General features: G+C 38.0%; 1 long non-coding RNA gene and 1 pseudogene across 1 annotated transcript; one reads left to right on the forward strand and one right to left on the reverse strand.

Moving 5' to 3' along the window:
* Positions 1–1,220: 1,220 nt before the first annotated feature.
* On the forward strand, positions 1,221–6,684 carry LOC148789881 (uncharacterized). Its single transcript, XR_016079132.1, has 3 exons — positions 1,221–1,712; positions 4,126–4,193; positions 6,415–6,684. It is a non-coding gene; the product is annotated as an uncharacterized LOC148789881 (long non-coding RNA).
* Positions 6,685–10,078: 3,394 nt separating this feature from the next.
* Positions 10,079–12,727, reverse strand: LOC104589926 (grpE protein homolog 2, mitochondrial pseudogene; annotated as a pseudogene).
* Between the last annotated feature and the right edge of the window lie 3,654 nt (positions 12,728–16,381).

Consider the following 16,381-nt stretch of genomic DNA (forward strand, 5'->3'; position numbering starts at 1 on the left):
TTTTCTAGTAGACTAAGATATTGTAGTTAGACTACTTTGATGAAATTTAACCATTTGAAGGGCTTAAACGACTATTATTATCTTTTGCAAGCATTCTATCATGTTAGAGACATTTTGAATCATTATTATGTTTTGTAAGAGACCTTTAAAAGCTTGAAAATGGTTACTTTCTTTTCAAACCTCTATAAATGGAGGTTTTTAGGTTGATTAAGACCAAAAAGAAGAAAGCAAGAAAAAACAACCTATTTTATCGTTGTATATAGTCCTTAGTTGTTTTTAGAGAGCAAGTTAGCAAGTGTCTTTGTTTTCTTGGAAGATATTCCCAACTTTCAAAATAAGAGATTCTCAAGAGGGATAGCATTCATAGAATTGAACATCCAGAATGCTAGCATGTTTACGTTTGCATATCAAAATGTTAAAAGTGTATGATGAGAAACATCTATAAGATATTATATCTTTTTTAAGCTCTTCCAAAAACATACATGAAAGGAAAAGGTAATAGAAAAGCAACAATCTATTTCTACTTTTACCCAAAAGAAAAAAGGAGTAAAAACATAACATGAGAAACTGGTCCCTACAAATTACAATCACTGACTACGGAGTTTTTAATCATTAACACCAAAAAACTAATTTTTTATAAATTTCACACTATTAATGACTTAAAATTTATATCAACAAAACAAATTTGTAGGTACATAGTGGTCACTAAGACCATGAGAGTACAAAAGGTGTCAAACCAATACTACACGGATGCCTACGATGAATTTATAACCCATTGCATGTTTGCGATGAGTTCATACTTCATCGCAAATCTACGATGAATTCATACCCAGGACAAGTCGCAATGAACTTCGGCTAGCACGAATCTGTGAAAAAGCTTAGACATGCGTGAATCTACGATGACCTATAAGACACATGGATTTACGATGAACACCGAACACGTGCGGATTTGCGATGAACCCCAAACACACGCGGAGTTGTAATGAACCTGAGACCATTACAGAACTGCGGAATCATAGTAGATCAGGAATAAATGCCGATTACACGTATGTCTTTAAATTACACATGTGGGTTTAATGAATGTATGCCGGCCAAACGATGATGTCACCCACACCACGTCGGTATAATAGGGTCACATACGGAGAGAATTCGAAAGGGACATAATTCTCTAATAATGATACCTTAATAGTTAAACAAAAGGAAAGATCTCCTTTTCTAACAGAAAAGATCCCATTTTCTAATAGGAAAGAACTTCATTGATAACCTTAACTTTCTCGGGAGAGCATTTCTTCCCATAGACAACACAATAACTTGGACCTAGGGTTTCTCGTTTCTTCTCTCTTCTCTTCTTTCAAAGAATTCAAAGAATTGACCAACTGCCATCTTTGCTATAGAAACTCCGGACACCTCTCATCGGCCATTCTTTCTGCAATCTAGCTTCAACGTTCGTTTCACCGTCCTTGTTCGGTCATCGAGCCTTGCCCAAGAGCCTTACGACGAGTAGTAGTCTCAATGCTTCATCACAATCCGATCACTGAGAAAGGACTAGAATTTAAATGGTGTAGATTTGTTTCCCCGCTACGGGGATTCTTTTCCAATAATGTCGGTTCCTCATGGGGACATAATCTCGCCATCAAATTAATTGGCAAACCTATTTTGCATCAAGATCGGCTTTACACTTTACTTTTCCTCGGGAATTCAAGAAATATCAGGTATGATTTGCTTTGCTTGATGAAGCTAGGTTTTCTCATCGGCCTATAAAACTCTCTTAAGGTAGCGTTTACAGGTTTTGTCTAGTTGAATTTTTTGATTTTTTCTTAGTTCCATCACTAATGTTTCTTGGATTTATCGTGTTCTTGTTTGATTCTTCGTTTTTCTAATGGTTTTGTTCTATTTTTGACATTGAAATAATTGATTGCTAAAAGGGATCTATTATTTCTTCTTTCCACCAATTTAGGTAATCTTCTGTTACTCTGTGATTGTCTTGAATGTCATGTTTCTTTTAGGTTGCTAGGTATGGTGTTTCTGACCCAGGGTTTCTATTCTTCGATTGACAAAAAGTTGGTTTGTTTATTGCCATCTTTAGGGTTTGATGTATTTTTCCTAGATGTTTTGTATTTAGAGGTAAACACAATTTTGGTGGTTGTGATGATGGGGTTTTAATTTGAAGTTTCAATTATTAGATTGAAGGAAGGACCTTCAATAAGAAATTAGTTCGCTTGTTGTTTTCGTTTTTAAGTTTTGATCTTCTCTTCCTTTCAACATTTACTCCAAGATAAACACCACTCGCATGGGTTTGATGTTGGATTTTTTTAGTTTATTAGAGTTTGGTTTTGTGATTTTATGGTTCCCTTAACGTGAAACTGTATCAAAATGTATTTAAACATTTTTTTCTTAATTCTTTTAGCATATCAAATTGAATTTCCAGGAGTGAAGTTTGTTTTGAATTTTCTTTGAAGATCAAAGAGGGTGGTAATTGGCTAAGGATACTTGGGTAGAAGTTATTTTGTTTGATTTTGTGAAGTTTCAGATCTGGTTATTGCTTTTAACTTTCATTCGAAGATACCATTTAGAGTTTATCTTCTAAATTCTGAATTTGTAATTTAGGCTTAGATTCATATTCATTCCCTGTCTTTCTTAGCATATATATGTCTCTGTGTTGCATGAATGACTCTTTTTCCCCCAAAAGAAATATGCTTCATTTTTTTTTTGAAAAAAGAAACTACCAACCTTTTCCATTGATTTTGGCCATGTTTATTACATTTGTTTCACTGATTTATGCAAAATGAGTCAGGATCCCTGTTGTTGTAGGGATTTATTTGTCTGATGGTTGTAATACAAAGAATAATCCAATATAAAACATGCAAGTATGCAATAAAACCTATGCAAAAGTAATGTAAATATTCAACAAAATCTATGCAAATCTTTCTTTCATTAATTAGGAAAAACAAACCACTCTTTGGGATATGGAGATGAGGGGAGTCAAGGATATCTAAATAGCAGTGATTGGCATGCTTACATGATGCTGGGATATTAAGTTTCAAGTGGAACTCTAAGGCAGAGACAACCTTTTCTCCACAGTAGAGTTAGTTGATTGTCCATTCGTATTGCCTGGTAGACTTCACTGTGGGTTCTGATTTGTTTGTTATTTTATTTTATCTCAAATTCTTTATCTTTTTTAGGATTATGATGAGCTGACATACGCCTGGGGTAAGGCTTCTACACCCCCTCGTTAGGTTTCTTTGCATTAGATTGTATCAGAACCAAGATCTGCTTCCTTCCCATCCGAGGGTATTCAGATGGTTGGGTTTGCATTAGACTACCCATTGGGTTCTTATTGGATTTAGTAAACTTTTGATCAGTGTTTTGTCTTGGTTTCATTGTCACTTCCTATATTGATGCTTTATTCCTTTTACATGGGGATAGATATAAGCCAAATTCTGTTGTACATTTTCAGGATTCAGAAGGTTGATTTAAACTATAAATGGATATAATTAAACAGAAGGAGATATGAGTACGCGTGTGCATGTTAAAAGATAAAAGAAAACAAACATATGAAGGGATGGAAATAGTATGTATATAGGTGGGTTTAGTAGCATAGTAAATATAGTAAATATACAGGTGGATTACCGATGACATAATAAATATACAGGTGGAAATAGTAGACAAACACATGTGCAGCATCCTTGTTCTGGCCACGATTTGCAAATTAGATAGGAGTGATGTTTTTTTTTTTCTTTTATGCTTCATGTTCTATGCTTTCAGTTCATTTTGGTGGGAGGTTCGAGGCTTTACGAGTTCTTTATGTAGTTTAGGAAGAAAATCAGTAAAAAAAAGTAAAAAAAGTAAAAAAAGTGATAAGAGAAGCTAAGGAGAAAGATACAATGTTTGAGGGAGAAAAGAAGGATATATGCTAAAGAAAATTCCATAAAATACAATGAAGCAAAAACAAGTTTGCTAACAACCCTTCTTAGGTACACTGTACCCCATGTGTTACAATGCTATACTCTTTCGCACTAGATTGAAAAGTTAATTATTCCTTGCTTTTCTACTAGACGTGAACTTCCTATCGCCAGCTAAACTAGCTTAATCTATTTTTTTGTTGAGTTGTGAATTGAATTCTAGTTTGCAGCTTGCTCCATGATTCAACCCAAAGCTTGTGGGGAGGAACTCAAATAGAAAATTTCATTAAGGTTTGTGGTAGATTCCAATCCGCTTTGTATAATGGTCCCATATATTATGTAGTTTTTTTGGCAGTGGTCCAGTGGATTTACTTTGACCAAGCTTCTCTGTTGATATACCAATTGAAACAAAATAATCTGGCCAATCTAAAATCAAACAATTAATTTAATCAACCGAGTTAGTGTAGTTTATTGATGTATGTTCTTATGTACTTTGTTTTGCTTTTACAATGAACAAAAAATATCATTATTTTTATTCATTGTGACTATTAACAGAAACTATTATTTTCATTTTGTTAATGTGTTTTGTACCTTAGCATATAGTGGTTAGGAATTTATGTGAGGACAAAAATCCGTTCTAAGGTTTTACACTGGAATCACCGTCACTTGGAAGGTTTGCTTTTGGTGGATTGTTGTAGTAGGGAATTTCATTTTCTTTCATAACTTGTTTTCTAGATTTGAAACCATTCCTTTGAAACTGCATGATTTAGGCTTTACCCCTAAGTTTTCACAAGAGATCGTTTTCTAGATAACCTTCAAAGCACGCTATTTGAAAACGGTATTTTAGGATAGACAGTTATATCCCAAAAGCACACTTTTATTACAATACACTATTCCAGTAAGGTTTTCCCATTCAAATTGTTATCTCCAAAAACATGCTTTCAACACCATTTTCTAAGACATGTAAGATATGCTAACATCTAACCCCGAAATTTTATCATTGCTTCTCAAAAGCATGGTTTTAAAACATGGTTTTCCTTTTACGATAAAAAGAAGACTTTGAGTTAGGTTAGAAAATTTTTGAAAGGAGTTTTTACGCATTCATTACATATCTTGCGATGTATTTTTAGTCTTTTGATGAAGTTATGATACACTTATATGTTCTGAATAATATATTATAACTATTGTGAATAGATATATTTTGATTTGTGCGATGAATCTTTATCATGCTTATTATATATATAAATATATACATCTACATATATGCTCATATCTCCTGGCAACCCTAGGATTGCACTCAGATTCCCCGGTAACCCCGGGAAGGCCATGGCAACCCCAGGCGTGTTCACATTCCTCGGCAACCTCGGGAAGGCCCTGGCTACCCTAGGTGCACTCATATCCCCTGGCAACCCCAGGATTGCTCTCAGATTCCTTAGCAACCTCGGAAAGGCCCTAGCAACCCTAGGCGCACTCACATTCCCTGGCAACCCCAAGAAGGCCCTGATAACCCCAGATGCATTCAGATTCCCTAGCAACCCTGGGAAGGCCCTGGCAACCCCAGGCGCGCTCACATTCCCTAGCAACCCCAGGCGCACTCAGATTCCTCAGCAACCCCGGGAAGGCCCTGATAACTCTGCATTTTGATGCCTTAACGACATCAATTCAGGGGTATTTTCGGCGTTAGAATAGTCAAGATGTGCATTTTTCCCAGTTAAATGCAATGTTGTGGTCTCTAAGGGTCTCTGTGCAAATTCTGGGGAAAACTAGGAAGTTTTCATGGCTGAAATGCAGATTTTGGGAAGCTGGTGTGAAGTCCAGCTGAGAGAGGGGGTGTTTTTGTGAAAAACTAAAAGTAGGAGGGCGCCTTCTAGCTGCTAAACCCAGTTTGACACCCCTCCTACTGTATTACCATGCTCCCCATGCCTTAGCAAACCCTAAGGCGCCTTTTAACCCATTCTTTTCACTCTTAACAAGCCCTAGCCACATCCCTTCTGATCTTTACCATCCATTCTAGGGCACTCCCTTTTTAGCATTCTAACCCTAGGAGCCACCTAACCTCTAATCTTCACCATTCAACCTTTAGCCATTAAATCTCAAGCTTACATAATATTGGGTGCCTTCCCCTTTTTTTCTAAGCCTTATGATCACCCTAGAACCATCCTAACCCTTCATTCTAAACCCTAAGGCATCCATATTTTTGCTAAAACCCAGCTGCCGCCCCCCTCTTTCTCTCTATTCCTAGTTGTGTCCACCATTCTCTATAAAAAGGACCCCAGGGGGCCTGTAGAAGGGGTTGGTCAATTCACCTAGTTAACAAGGTTAAGGTTTTTTGAGGAGTTCAAGGGATGTAGAAGGGGATGATGCCTGATTCTTGTCAGGAGGGCTTCCTGCAAGCTATTCAACCAATCTGCAACTACCGCCACTGGATTTGATCATCCACTATTTTCTTTTCTGTTATTTTTATTTTTGCAATCTTTAGATTTAATTCTTTTTTTGTTTCTCTATTTTGCAGATATGAATTCATTCGGTTCAAGGCTAAGGTATCTCGAGGGGTTCGAGGGTTGTAGAAAGGACAGACGCCCGGTTCTTGTCAAGAGGAATTTTTGCAAGCTGTCTGGCCGATCTGCAGCTACCGCAACCGGATCCAGATTCTGGATCATTTTTATTTATTTCTTTTGTTAATTTCAGTACTCTATTAATTTTTGAGTTTTAGTTATTGTCTTTTTTAATTCCGAATTTTTAATTTCAGCAATAATAGATTCTATTTTCTTATTTTCTGCAATTCTCGATTGCATTCTTTTGTCTGGATCTAACTATATATTAATTTTTCACTTGCTTCCCTATGGATACGACCCGTTCTCACCCATTTACTACGTTAGTAGTTGTTTGAGAAACAGGAAAAATTATAAATGTTTAAACTAGTGTTCCAAAGTGTTTAACGACGCGCTTTCGGACACACCAAGCCCTGACAACCCCAGGCGCGCTCATATTCCCTGGCAACCTCTGGCGTGCTCATATTCCCTGGCAACCTCTGGCGTGCTCATATCTCCTGGCAACCCCAGGATTGCTCTCAGATTCCTCAGCAACCTCGGGAAGGCTCTAGCAACCCTAGGCGCATTCATATTCCCTGGCAACCCTAGGAGCACTTACATTCCTTGGCAACCCCAGGAGCACTTACATTCATATTCCAACCTATAAATGCAAAATATTTACCTACTTGTAAATGCAACGGTCTAAGTAAGAACAAAGTTAAGCCATCTCATGCATGGTTCAAAATTTCGCAACATATCGGATGACCGATACATATCGTTCCGGTATAAATCCAATACATGGAACGCATAAAAATTATTTGCAACGTTCCTTTTCATATGTATCAGTCTATATCAGGCCTTGTATCAGACTATTTCGGGTTTGTATCGGCTGATACAGTTCCGAAATAGTCCTGTTTCGAGTCTGTATCGAGCGATACAATTCCGAAACACTCTGATAGAGCCTAATACAAGTTCCCTTCTCTCTCATTAATTTCATTAAATTATATTTAGGGTCGAATTACCTCTCATTAATTAGTTAATTACTCCTGTAATTAATGCATAATTTTAAATTTGAATTTCAATTTTAACGCCTAATTGGAATTCTCTTCTCATTAGTTTTGTTAATTAATAACCCACTTTCTCATTAAATTCGTTTTGTTAGTATAAAACTTCAAACTTAGCAATAGCAAGATTCGAACCTTAGACATTACGCTTTAACAACTAGAGGTTCACCACTAAGCCACACCCATTTGCTTGTTATAGGTTTATGCATTTTTAATTTTAAATAATTTTTCTCTTTTTCTTAGTTATGCTTATCAATAAATGTTAGAATTAATTTTTAAAATTTATGTATTAATAAATATAAAGATAAACTATATTGATTGTTTTAAAACTAATATGTATCAATATACATTTTAGTTTTTTTTTGTTTTTTCACGTTTTAGTTATTTCATCATTTGTCAATAGTTACTAAGTGTGTCCCGTTATCTTGAATTTTATATAGAGAATTAAATTACAGTTTTTTTACTTTTAAGTAATTTATTTACAATCATATAAAACTTAGGATTTATTTGAGTTTTTTAGCATATTTATGCATATCTTGATTTTTCGTCTGTATCTATACGTATCCAAAGTGTATCCCAATACATTTCTTAAAATTATTTTTCCAATACACCTTACGTTTCCGATACTTTAAACCTTGATCTCACGCGTAGACTATAATGCTTTGTTAGGAGCAACGACTTATTTTGACTATTGATATCTTACTTGATCTAAAAGAGCTCAACTAGTTTTCTCTAGCGATGACCAAAAGCTTATCGCAAAGGCAATAGAGGTCTGAAGCTCATAATTAACCATTAGGGCTAGTTGACGTGGTTGCGATGAAACTCTAACTTATGCTAATTATTTGCATTGGACGAACCCTAACTATATTGCCCATGAAGGGCCTCACCGTCTCAAGACACGACAACCCTCAACCCTTGCATGGATAACAAAATTGCATTTCCTTACAAAGTAATCCAACTTCCCTCTCTATGAACATGTTAATTATCTGCTTGTTTACATAGTATTTGGGATAACTCTTTCACACCTGTTCGCTTTCTTTCTTTCTTTCTTTAAACAATATGCGATAAACTTCACCATGCCTGCGCTATTGCTTGATCGAGATACTCCAACAGGTGTCTAACACAAATACTTAAAATCTATTATTTCCGATGTTACCTAAAAACTTGCAAAGTCCCTTCTAGTGTAAGTGAATACTTGCAACTTTCTTTGTTCTCAACAATGTTTAACGCTTGCGCTGAGCCTCTAAACTAAGGGGGCACACACGATTTCCTTTTCTATAGTAGTTCGCAATTAAAGGCTAATTACACTCGCAATGGTGCTCGATTGCGATTAATTTCTAGAATACTTATGAAAAGTACTTATTTGTGATGGAGCGCACAAAACAACAAACTTTAAATGATTTGATTACAATTCGACATTTTGCGCTGATACAAGTTGCGATAAAAATTCACAGACCACACGACTTTCCAAGCCGCATTACCTACAACTTTGATTCAGATTCTTTCCTACAAACTAATATGCAATAAAGTTTTATTACAAGATCGAATATTCTGGGCGAGTGATTGCGAAGGCTCTTTCATATGGAGCTCTAATATAATGAGAAAGCTTTCCTCTACGTTTAAATTCACTATGCGTCAGAACCCAAACATAATACACCAAGGCCGATAGCCCACTGGCACTTCAATATAGGCACTACTAGTGCAAAATAAGTCAAAGCACTTGGACACTAGCATAAGACAAAAATTTCATTTATTCACAAATGGGATTTACAAAATGAGTAAATACGGGTGTCCACATAGAAGTCCAATCCTTCTTCATATTAACTATATTTTTTAAAGCCTTGCCTACGCGTCTCGAGGTCCATCAAATCCTTTGCATTCACTTCGTATCTGACCACCACCTAGCTTAAGCGTTTCTCAATAGAAGACATCCTATCAAGATACAGGGGGGTTGAACATTAAAGTAGCCAACTATTCATTTCACTTGTCCCTTGATGAGTTCTATCAAGAAACAAGGGGGCTAAAATACAGAAAGTATTAAGCTATACCTTACAAAATGCACCTATGATGTTCCCGTCACTTACACCTTCAAAACAGCTTCGATGACCTAGAAAGCAAATACAAGTCAACACGACACCCTGTCAAAAAGATAGGGGAACTGAATCACAAAATGAAAACTCTCGATTTCCATTCGAGAACATTACTAAGTCAAGTACCACAATGCTTATTGATAGGGCAGGGGGGCTATCAAACATACCCAAAATTTTCCACATGCAAAGCATCTCACCAAGAACAGGAGCGATCACCAGACCTAATGCGAAAAGATTAGGATGCCACAACATCTACGATTCTCTACCTCATCGCCCCATCATAAAACCCCGAAGCAAACACAATGACAAAATGCTTATCAGTAAGTTCCCTCTTACTGATAAGTAGGGGCTAATGTAGGTACATAGTGGTCACTAAAGACAATCAGAGTACAGAAGGCGTTGAACCAATACTACACGGACTTCTGCGATGAATTCATAACCCATCGCACATTTGCGATGAATTCATAGCTCATCGCAAATCTATGATGAACTCATACCCGGGACAGGTTGCGATGAAATTCATCTAGCATGAATCTGCGATAAAGCTTAGACACGCACAAATCTATGATGACCTATAAGACGCATACGGATTTGCGATGAACCCCGAACATGCATGGATTCGCGATGAACTCTAAAAACACGTGGAGTTGCAATGAACCCGACACCATTATAGAACTGCGGAATCACAGTAGCTCGTGAATAAATGCTGGTTAGGCATACGTCTTTAAATTACGCATGCGGATTTAATGAAAGTTCGCTATCTAAATGATGATGTCACCCATGCCACATCAGTATAATAGGGTCACATACGGAGAGAATCCGGAAGGGACCGGATTCTCTAATAATGATCCCTTAATAGTTAAACAAAAGGAAAGATCTCATTTCCTAATAGGAAAGAACTTTTCCCTTGATAACCTTAACTTTCTCTCTATAAAAGGGGGAGAGCAATTCTTCCCCAGGGCAAACAACATAATAACTTGGACTTAGGGTTTCTCACAGAGGGGGATTCTCCCTTCTTTCTTCTCTTCCTCCCTCTTCACCACGCCCTTTCTCTCTCTTTCCCATCACCATCTCCTGATTTTTGGAGAATTGACCAACTGCCATGAGTCCATGGTGAAAACACAAATCCATTTAATTATTTATTGCATTAATATGTTTAAATAATGAAAGAATACGTTTTAGACAAGAAAATTATCTCAACAAAACTAATTATTGATTGCAACAAAGGGTATTAGTAGCACCAGTTAGGAGTTTCACCAAATATTCCAAAAGAATATTAGGCTAAAATATGCCAAGATCAAAGTTGTGGAAAAAAATATTTAAAAACTTGTGATGAATGATAATAAAACATGATCAATGTATACTAATCCATGCTACATCCAAATCCTTTACTAGGACAAGAATTGGCTAATAGTAATACATGTGTATGAATGAAGTAACCTTAATTATTAAACAGAAACAGTCCATACAGAGGAGATAAGTGTGAGGTTACTAGTTGAAATTTCTGCTGTGTTTGTCCACTCATGGTTGAGTTCTATCATGATAGATAACATAAAGGTGCAAGAGGTTACATGGATTCTAGTGCAGGTATATTCCTTGAAGTCAGATCCATCATCCATTTGACCCCAAAATCATGGAATACAAGGACTTAGCTAAATGCAAATAAATGCAGATCCAAAAAGGGAAATGTTAAGGATAAAACAAAGCAAACAAATCCGCTTGCAACATAATAACTAAATGCAAAAGCATAATGATGTATAGGAAATCTACGTTTTATGAGGTTTAAGAGGCATTCTTGCTTGGGCATTATAAAAGTGTAATGCATCGTTTAATAATTTATGTTTAATTTGTGTCCCATTAAGTAGAACAAAATCCAGATCCATCAAACTCTGGCAATGAAAACAAAAACAAAAAAAGGCAGAAGTTTGGGGATTCAATATCATGTCAGGTAGGTAAAGTAAGGAGTCAGGTTATCATAAGCACAATTAACCAAGGAGAAAGCAATAGTTCAAATGTTGCAAAATTATTTATGGACAATTGAGGAGTCTGGTTATCATAAGCACAGTTGACCAAGGAGATAGCAATAGTTCAAATGTTGCAAAATTATTTATGTTATCCATTTGGTGATCTAAGGTCTTGTTCTCTAGTGAACCATTACCATTAAACCATAAAAAATGTTACAATACCTTAAAGCGATTGATTCATGTTGTGTATGATACCTACACTATTTTTTGGGTGGGTAACAGTGAAAAATATAACATTCCTTACTAACTTTCAAGACCCCATTGCAATTGATCCCTATTCACCCCTTGTTTTTCCAAGGTAGACTAAAAGCCTCATTCAGACATAGGGGAAGCCTATTTCAGACAACCTTCCTACTCCTAGGTCTTCTAGGTAAGATTCCACCAAACTAGTAGTACACCATACAAATCTTGCAAACTCAAAATTGGATCACGCTTACTTGAGATAATAAGGGGATAAAGGGCCCAAAAGAGAAAGGGGGAAAGAAAAGCAGGAGTGGATTTTGATAGGGTAAATATCTTACCTCTACAAGTTGCTTATCAGTCATCTCAATACCTTCCAGAAGTGTTTTTAGAAGTGGTACAGCTCCAACAGTGTCTTTGGATGCATAAATCTTTGAGAAGCTATCTTTGACGACTGAGGATGCCCTTCCACGGTTGTTTACAACATCTAAAAGGCTCTTTGCAAAGCTCTGCAGTACATTTCATATAAAGACCACCATTAGAGCTTAAATATACTACATAGACATAGCCAAATATTCTGATAGAGAAATCCATAGTGCCCTTTGAAAGATCATTAGCCATGTAGAGGTAAAAAGAAGCCACCAACTTGTATAGCAATTTTTTTTGAGTTCTCTGCTTCACGTTTTGTTCTATCCATTACAGTTTCCATTTCTACATAAGTACGGAGAACTTTATCTTGCATTTTCTCAATCTCCTTGTGCTTCACCTTCAAGTGTTCTTCCTTCTCGGCAACAAGTTTTACCAAATCATCAAAAGAGGGCTCCTTTTCATCATCTGAATCAGAAAATGCTGTATGTTTAGTTACTCTCCTCCTTTCCTCTTGACAGATTCAGAGGTAGGAGATTTATGTTCTAAACTAGAACCTATTCCTTCCATTTTCTCTGGTGCTTTAGTATCTTTACTTGTCTTTGTGGCCTTAGCATTTACAGGGGTGCCATTTGCATTTTAATCTCCAGACTGGTTTGGCTCTCTATTCGACGATGGAAGATTGGCTTGAAGTTCTTCTTGGAATCTCTATTCGATGACAATTCTCTTTGACTGGATGGTTGAAAATGAGGGGGTATTCTTGTCCAAAAACTAAGGAGGAAATCATAAACCACAATGGGAATCACATTCCTTGAGGAGCGGTCGGGAATGGCCATTCCCCAATATGAGGGATTCCCATTCCACCACGAGTGGGAATGGGATTTCCATTCCACCTAGAATGGGAATGGGATTTCCATTCCGATCAACCAAACACTTGGAATAGGAATTTGCCATTCCGATTATGCTTCCAGTCTCCTATTCCCTTGAACCAAACAGACCCTCATACTCAACACAAGTCAGGATAAACTTTGGCTAGTGAACTCGCGATGAACTTTATACATGCGCAATTCTGCGATAAACTTTGGATACACATGGTTTTGCGATGAACCCGAGAATTTTACAGAATTGTGGGGTTATTGTGAACTGGAAATAAATATTGGCTATACGTGCAACTTTAAATTACGCGTGTGAAAAGGAAAGTTCGTCTTTGAGAGATCTCATAGGATGTGTGGAGAAACCCTAGAAGTGCTCCTTAATGACCGACAACAAACCCAATATTCCCTTTCCTAGTGGGAATCAAACACTTTTGGCTCCTTCCTTTCAGGACCTTGGGATCCCTCCTTATAAATGAGGGTCCATCCCATAATGAAATCATCATTCAATCATTCTATTCAGCCGTCTTATCAATTCCATTTGCCCTAGCCTCCAAACCTACCTCTTGCATTTGGTTTTCCTTCGTCTTTCAAGGAGACCCCCATATGTAGCCTAACCATAGCACTTACATTAGAATATCTAGTTCATCCTTAATCACGAAGGATGGCCACCTGTAGGATCAACCTCTCACCTATTCTCGAAGAACACGACAACATCCCACAAAATATCAACCCAGAGATGGGGAATCAGTATGAGACAGAGATGGTTGACCAAGTCAACATTGAGATTCTATCAAATAAAGTCTATGAGTTTGAAGCTCGGTTCGACCTAATTGAGCATATGCAAGCCAAGACAAGGGCCACCCTACAAATCCTTCTCCAATAATCCAACCGGTCGAGCACTCTCCTTTCACCCCGGTCGCCGCCCCTACATCCGTCCCTGCCAGCCATCACGCCTCCAACCCAAACCCTAGTATACTGGAGTAACCTACCAAGGTTAACTCGATACCCGTGCAAGTTGACCAACCCACCATAGGGCAGTCCCGAGCCCTTCCCCAAGCGGACCCGATAACGGTAACACTACTTAGCTAGGACGAACTGAAAGAATACGTCTAAGGGCTGATGGTGGAAAGTCAAAACTAGGCCCATATGTCAATTGTCCTATAAAACCCCTATTCATACCGAATCCTCTACAAGCCCTACCTTGTCGGCTATGTACCTCCTCAGAAATGGCCACTGTATGATGGATAGAAGGGAAGCCCCTAGGAACACGTGAATAATTTTGAAGATGTCTTGGGGTCTTTCACTCTAGATGGAGATTTTGAAAGTCCTAGAGTTCTCTAAGTCTTTAACGGGGCCAACATACACTTGGTTCGTGAACCTCACCGTAGGCAGCATCGATTCATGGGTAGAGTTAGCCAAGAAGTTTTTGTCAAAATGGTTCACCTTGGAAAGAGAATGATGATGGCTGATCTGTGCAATATGGAGCAGCATGCAGAGGAGGACCTCCTGACCTATGTCATGAGGTTTCAGAAGTTAGCCCATTCCGTTTTTTACGAGCATGCCACGAAAAAGAGCTTCATCGAATAGTGTGTACAGGGGATGCAACCTGCCTATAGAATAGGCATTGAGAATGTGGAGGTTGACACATTTAGCCAGTTATGAAGGTGCGTAGAGAGGACGGTGCGCACCATCTAGAGTACTCCACTTGCCTCAACCGCTTGCAAAGGTCACCCGGGTCCTTGGAAGATAATGGGTTGCAATTCTTATGACTAGTCTTCCAGAACACATGAGCTATATGAATCACCTGCTCTTGAATTCATTCCATCTTGAAGCCCACCGTGGCGAAGGAAATGCAAGTCTTCAACCATCGTGCGAAAATAAACCATGAGAGTGAGTTCACAGACTATAACATTATGGAATTCATCAATCCAGCAAAGGTGTTCAAAGACGTGCTAATGACTATAGGGGGAAGCTCAATAGACAACAACCAACCTTTCTAGATAATCAGTGACACAGTCTCTGCAACACTTTGGGAGACAATGAACTTTTCCTTCTATGAATACCTTGCATAGAAATAGGGTCTGACATTGCAAATCTGAGCGAAACTATCTCCTCTCTCTCATAGCATTCTATCAATTCGTGCTACACCACAACAAGCTCTACCAAGAGCTCTACATTACCAACAAACTCATCCTATACGTCCATTACTATTAGCTAAACATCTACAGTGACCCCTGAATCCTTGCTGCAACCATCAACCACCATATGTTCCAGCAATCAACACCTACTCTTGCCTTAAGTTAGGTGAGGTATCCGCCTCCACTTGGTCACTCCTAATAATAGGGTCTTCTAGAATGTTCATTGGTTGCTGCTCAGACTCTACAATGGGATCTTTGACAGCTGCACGCCCTCCCCATAGTAGGCTCGATAACGCTAGGTGCATACTAGGGGAAGGTTAGGTTTTTCATGGTTTTCCGTTGTTTTTGCCCGCACTTTAAAATTTGTATGAGCACATCACATGTTGCATCACTAGAACCTATCCTTGTTCCTTGCTAGTCTATTCCCACCTATACTTGCTTGCAACCTAAATTGATACCCTTGTAGAACCAACAACATAGGTGTTAGACAGTTTTGTATGCCCTTAACTTCAATCAGAATGATGTACTTTATGAGTTTATTGTAAATGAATAAAAGTTCATATCTAATTCATGTTCCATTGGTATGTTTCTGTGTAATACCCTTAAACTGGACACTTAATGAGACTCGTGTTAGTTTAGAATGTTCACAGCCAGTGGGTCGGTCTGGGGAGACCTATCCTGATAAGGCTGACACTGTGGTGCCACCAAGTCGGTTGGGGTGGCCTGTCTCAGCTGCCAGGGTGAGACCCTAGGCACATATAGTGTAAGATTAATTAAATCTATGAACTGGACCAGATTTCCAGTATTGCCCTGGACCTTGGAGATTGATGTGCAAAACTGGAATGTTACACCCGACCCCTAGACTCGATTATGATACTGCATTGGGTGTCGGATTGGGTTATCTTAGATGTACCAATCAGTGAGATCCTTAGCGGGGATCAAAACCTGGGTATATTGGGACAATCTGAGAATTCATCTGAGTGGGTGATCGTAGTGACAGGATCAGACCCTTTGTCGGACAAAGATAATGATCGGGGATGCACTCTCACTGATGGAAACCAAGACTGCCGGCAGCCGATTTCAATCGTTGAGATTTGTTTTGCAAAATATATTTTATATGAGAGATAAAAGTATATATATTATGGTTTCTAAAATGTTTGCAAGAAGGTTTTAATTCCTGGGATCCATATAAGTAGAGAGTGCAACACTGT

The sequence above is a fragment of the Nelumbo nucifera genome, chromosome 8 (genome assembly GCF_055504915.1).
Source record: "Nelumbo nucifera cultivar China Antique chromosome 8, China Antique-T2T, whole genome shotgun sequence".
Lineage (NCBI taxonomy): Eukaryota > Viridiplantae > Streptophyta > Magnoliopsida > Proteales > Nelumbonaceae > Nelumbo > Nelumbo nucifera.